Raw genomic sequence first — 6,483 nt, 5'->3', positions numbered from 1 at the left:
CCCTATGAGCACATATGGTGGCCATTCTAGAAACGTCCGTAATAATCCCCGGATTCACACAGCTAATATAGACTCCGCTGTCGGGTGCAGTCGTAGTTTTCCCACGATGTCCATTCCCCACTTCATAAAGGGCCGGGTGTGGGATGAATGGAGTCGCTTTGGTAGGAGGTGTGAGACAGCAAACCTTTGACAACTGTCACACTTCTTCACATAGGCACTGAATCGTGCGTATGGTCAGCAGTAATATCCAGCAGTGATCACCTGGTGTGCAAGGCTACGTCCCCCAGCATGGTTTCCACATTCGCCTTCATGTAGCTCGGCAAGGACACGTTTGGCCTCCTCTGGGCTTGTGCACTTGATAGGGGCCCAGAATGATTTTCTAAGGAGTTGGCCCTTATGTATGGTAATCTGGCGACTCTTGCTTTTAGTCATCGTGCCTCGTTCTTATCAGCTAGGAGTTCGTCGTGTTGCAAGTATCTCACTATCGGAGTCATCCAGCAGTCGGCTAGTTCAACACCCATGCTTCCTCGGCGGCTTGTTTGGTTGTTGTCCCTTCCAGTTAGCGGGCTAGTGCATGAATAATAGAGAGATGAAGACTAGGAAGAGCATTTGAGGGCTGAGCCGAGATTGGCAAGGGCATCAGCGTGGGAGTTCTCCGCTCTGGGATTTGGACGATGGAGAACTCATCGATAGGGCCTGTAGCTCCTTGACCATGCTCAAGTAGATGTCATCTTCGAGTCGCGTGCTTGATACTGCCTTGCAATGATTGACCACGACTGGGAATCAGACTTCATCTCTATTTCTTTGCTCCAATTTCTTTGGCTAAGGAAAGTCCAGCTATGAGGCTTCATATTTGGCTTCGTTGTTCTTGCACTTAAACCCACACCGTATTGCCTACTGGATGATGTCTCCTTTTGGCACAACCAGTACCACTCCAAGTCCGCTTCCATTTACGTTACTCGAGCCATCCACTAAGAGAGTCCACTTGGAGGGTGATCCACCGTTCATGCATAACAATTCACTTTCTACTTGGTGGTGGTATTCGGTGAAATCAGCAATGAAGTCAGCTAAGGCCTGGGACTTGACAGCGGTGCAAGGCTGGTATGATATGTCGAACTCACTGAGCTCTATTGTCCCTAAAAAAGTCGGCCTGATAGCTTGGGTTTGCAGTATCTTCTTAAGTGGGAAGGGGTGATACAACTATTGAGTGGCACTGAAAGCATGGCCTGAGCTTTCTGGATGCATGGATGAGGGGAGGGCTAATTTTCCCAGCTGACTGTACCGTGTTTCCGTGTCAAGAGTGACTTGCTTACTAATAAACCGGCAACTGCTTCGTTTCTTCTTCCTGGATTAGAACGGCTAGATGGCTGTCCTGAGACTGCTAGGTAAAGTAAGCTTCTCCCTATCCATAGGTTTGGAGAGGAACGAAGGGGAGGTCAGGTACCTTTTCAGCTGTTGCAAGGCTTCTTCGCAGCAGGCGGGACACTCGAACTTCTTGGACTTCTTGAGAGATGGAAGAAAATGGCACCTGTCGGTTGACCTGGAAATGAAGCGGCTCAAGGCGGCTACCTGTCCTGCAAGGCGCTAGACATCTTTAGGCAAGTTGGAGATGGTATCTAAGGATTGCTCTGATTTGGTCGGGGTTGCTTCTATCCCTCGCTGAGTCACCATGTAGCCCAAGAACTTACCTGATGAGACCCCGATGAGCACTTGGCTGGATTTAGCTTCATGTTTTTACTCTTAAGGATGGCGAATGCCTGGCTGAGGTGTTCGAGGTCCTGTTGGCCACCGTGACTTGACAAGCATGTTGTCGATGTATACCTCCATGATGTCTTGAGGTACTCGGCGAACATCTTTTGACCAACCGCTGGTAGGTGGCCCCGACGTTCTTCAGGTCGAATGGCATCACCTTATAGCAATAGGTTCCCCTTTCCGTGATGAAGGTTATCTTCTCTTGGTCGTCCGTGCATCAAGATCTGGTTGTACCTTGAGAAAGCGTCCTGAAACTAAGGAGCCGTGACCTGCGGTCGCTCGACCATCATGTCGATATGTGGGAGCGGGAAAGAATCCTGGGGCAGGCTTTGTTTAAGTCCGTGAAGTCGATGCACACTTTCCATTTCCCATCTTTTCTTTACGACCACAACATTCGCCAACCATCGGGGTAGTGGACCTCTTTGATCATACCATTGCTCAGGAGCTTCTCGACCTCTTCTTTGACAATTTGGTTACGCTCTGGTGCGAATTTCCTTTTCTTCTGTTTCATTGGTGGGTGATCTGGGTCTACCTTGAGCTTGGACCATTGCTTCCGGACTGACTCCGGTCATGTCAGTGTGGGACTAGGCAAACAGTCTTATTTCTGTTTGTGAATTCTATCAACTTCTCTCTTGTCTCGGCATGAGGCAGGACCCTATGTGTGTCATTTTCTCGGGGTTATCTGGATGTATCTGTACTTCATCCCCTCTTTCATAGATGTTTGATCCGGCTCGATCGGTGCGGTTGGATGAGACTATAATTGCTATGAAGAGTTACCCTTGCCTTTGAAGGCATTCTTGTAGTAATCTCTGGAAGTTTTGGGGTCGCCCTTGATCTCTCGTACCCCTACTTGGTTGAAACCTGATCGTCTAGTGGAAGGTAGATAGGACTGCCCGTATGTCGTGGATCCAAGGTCAGCCCAAGATGACGTTGTACGGTGAGGGTAGTTGATTACCAGAAAAATGGTCTGTTTGTTCATTCCACTAGCTAGATGGGAGGATGATCTCCCCGATAGTATACTTCTGCTCTGAATTGAAACTAACTATAGCGTCGGCCGCCTGTGGATTTTTACTCTTCCAGTCCCATAGCCTTCACTGCTTTGAGGAATAGGATGTTTGCTGAAGAGACTCCATCTACGAATACTCTTTTCACTAAGGGTTGGTGATCTGCAAGGAGACGACTAGAGCATCGTGATGAGGAGCGGCCAAGGTGCTAGCTCGTCATCTTCAAATTGAATTACCTGATGGGTGTGTGACCGTGAGACGGATGGATGGACTGGACTTCATAGTGTGGTTGGCTTCGGCAATATCGCTTGGCTGATGAGTAACTTACCTCACTGATCTCTGATCCTCCAGAGATGAGCAAACAAATCCTTTGTGGTGTAGTTCTCGCGGAGGTGGTGATGGTTCTTTTGAACTTTTATGGCTAATGGTGTTTTTCTCCTTATCGGTTAGCAGATCCCGAAGATGTCCCTTCTTTAGAAGTTGCGAACCTCTAGCCACAAGGCGATGCAGTCTGCAATGTTTATGCCCTGATCACCGTGGAACTCACACCATTTGGTCTTGTCTCCCTGCCTCATTGAGCTTGCCTGCCACTTAACAGTGGATCACTTCCCTTTATAATAGCGACGACCTGGGTTGTTTGACATTGAGCTGTATTCCGATGTTTTGTACCAGTTTAATCTGACTGTCTGCTCTCGTTCTCGTTGGCTGGCGATCGTACGTTTTTTTGACTCTGCTCAAATTACGTACTGAGGGTTGGTAGCGGTGCTCCGCTGGCCTGTGCTCTGGCTTCCTGTCATTCCTCCTTGAATTGTATCTAAGTATCGTCCGGTTTATCTCAACCTCCCCCATCTTATCTGGATCACTGCCGGGCTAGGGTGTCTTCCATTGTGGTGCAACCCAGCTTTGTAAGCTCTTTGTATAGTTCTCCGTTCGGGAGGAGACCCTCCTGAAGGCATCCACGGCTGTTTCAGGATTACATACAGGGATGGAGATCTTCTCTTTGTTGAACCGCTGACATACTCTCTCAGTGGCTCGCCCCTTCTCTGGTATACTCTGTAAGTTCGCCGCCAGCTTCTCGAGTTTCTTGCTGCTGGCGAACTGTTCCATAAAGGTGTCGGTGAGTTAGGCGAATGAGTTGATGGATCCGTTCGGAGATTCGTGTACCATTGGAGTGCCGGGCCGGATAGCTCGACCCGAAACTTTTGCCATGCAAGCTTCCCTCAACGGTCAGGGTATTGAGACGGTGAACATCCGCTGCTTGTACGAGTCTATGTGATCGTCTGGGTCGATTGTGCCATCGTATAATTTCATATTGGGGATGGTAAACTTCTGAGGCATGTCGACTAGGGCAATCTCATCCACAAAGGGTGAACACGAAATGTAAGGAATTAAGTAGCAATTCAGGCAAAAATAGACTAAGAAGTATCTAAAATCCGGCCTAAAAGCTTAAATAAACTAGCATAATCCTCGGATTATCAAATACCCCCAAACTAAGGACATGCTCGTCCCCGAGCATCAGGTACAAAACAAGATAAAAGAAAAACACAAACGTTCAAAGACACAAAACAGCAAATGACAAAAATTAAATAAGAGAAACAAAAGACTCGACTCACAAAACAACTACCTGGAATTTATACCAATCTCAAAAGTTTTTGCAAAATTATTAATAGAAAAATGTTTAACACTCCAAGAAGTTATAAGTTGCATCGACTTTCTTTCTCAATTGGTCCCCCGAGTAGGTAATCCCCACTTCAATCCACCTTCCGACTTCCCGTATTATTTTATGCAGGAATGCAAAGTTTATCAAATGGTGGCAGACTCCATAAGCCCAAATATCGAACTACTCTCCACTAATAAGGACTAGACAAAGATAAGAATCAACAGGTCTTTATAAGCTTGTAACGCTAGGCTTGGGAAGTGGGTTCCAAGAAAAAGGATAGGAAATACAAAGTAAGAGAACTTGGTTTTCCTCATGCAAACACTCAAATCAAATCGAACTCCACTTCTTCTCAACCACCAATCAACGTGTCCACTAATTTACATCCTTCAAGCTCGTATCTTTCTTATTTCTGATACCATAAATGCGCGGCTGGGAAGTGCGTCTAAGGTGTACGTGGCGTTGTTAAACCAGAGGTCGCCAAGTACTGCTAGACAATTTTTAAGGCGGTTACTGGTTTCCAGCTGAGATACCCTTAAACTTGGCAAAAGAATATTTTTTTTTTTTTAAGCAAAATCATACAATCAAAACAAATCCATTGAATTGAGGTGAACTACCTCTTTTGTTTTTATTGCCCTTCTCACAACCCCCAAACTATTCTTTTAGTTTATTCATACAACTTTTCCCGTTCTTTGTGTTTGCATTAGGATCGAATTCTCCTAAGGGTCCGATAGAGTGTTTAGGGTATACGGATCAGACAATTTTTAGTTAGCCAAGAAAAATAAAGCAATAATGATTCATACGGCTCTCAAACGGGTGACTAGGGACAATTTCATTCATGGGTTGGCTAGAAAAGCTCAAACGTTCCAAAAAGAATGCCTAAATCATCTCCTCAACCATGTCTAATCCTAGAATATCGCCTTAAGCACTTCTCTAATAGGTTCTAAAGTCCACCAACATTATAGAACTTTACCTAGAAACATAAAATGAATCTAAGCATGCCAAAAAAATGAAAATGGTGGTTGAACCACTCAACAAACCTCAATCAAAATTTCAGTCAATAAACCTAAACTTGAAGCAATGCTTAACATTTCTCAACAATAAAAACGCAACAATCCAATTCGCATCATTGATTATAAAATTCATCATCGGCAAAAACAATCAAATCAAAGTAAAATAAACAAAATAAAATTTTTTCTAATTTTCCTACCCCCAAACAAAAGATGACATTGTCCCCAATGTCCCATTACGTATAAATTAGGAATAGAAAAACAAAAATAACAAAGGTACGAGATAGTTCCCTGATTAATCCGTGAAGTTTTTCTCCATAGTGCACACCCGATCTGTGACCTTTTCATCACCCAACATCTGTCAAAACAATAGAAACTGTGGTGTCCACTATGTTAGCAAAATCCACTGACTAATATGAAAGTATTACAACCTAATCTCGTCCTTGCACAAACTACAAATGAAAAGAAAAATGAAACAACGAAAACAACTACAACAATCCAAAACAAAAATATAAACTGACTTTAATGTTTGAAATGAAAACAAAGTCAACTAAAAACAAATAAAAATAAAGAAAAACAAAACAGGTGTTCCGGTGTTCATTCTTCGCCTCCCTCGTCTTCCTCTTCCGACTCTGAGCCCATCCACTCATCTGAATCCCAGTCGGCCCATTGGAATACTGAAGTTTCAACATTGAGCTTGTTAAAGCTACTCTTCTGCATATCATACATCATCTGGGTCTGCTCAGCCAACCATTCCTGACGTTTTTCCATACGTTTCATCATACCCATCATCTGCTGTATCATCTCCTTCTGTGTAGTTGTGGAGCTAGAGGATGTGACAGAGCCTTGTGTAGTTCTCTGCCGTTTTGTTCCTGCCCTTGGTTGCTCAGCTTCTGCACGTTCAAGATGCTTCTAAAAATAATTTGAATCGAGGAAGGGGGCAACATGAATACGTTGCTCATTAGCATCCACCTTGGCTCCAGCTCTAATGCACAAGGCTATAATGAGATGTGGGAAAGAGTAACTTGATCGCCCTAGTTTGGCAGCATGATGAATGTTG

Source organism: Pistacia vera, unplaced genomic scaffold (genome assembly GCF_008641045.1).
Source record: "Pistacia vera cultivar Batoury unplaced genomic scaffold, PisVer_v2 Contig509, whole genome shotgun sequence".
In the NCBI taxonomy this organism is placed as follows: Eukaryota; Viridiplantae; Streptophyta; class Magnoliopsida; order Sapindales; family Anacardiaceae; genus Pistacia; species Pistacia vera.
The sequence above is the reverse complement of the archived record's forward strand: the minus strand, read 5'-3'. Positions refer to the sequence as shown.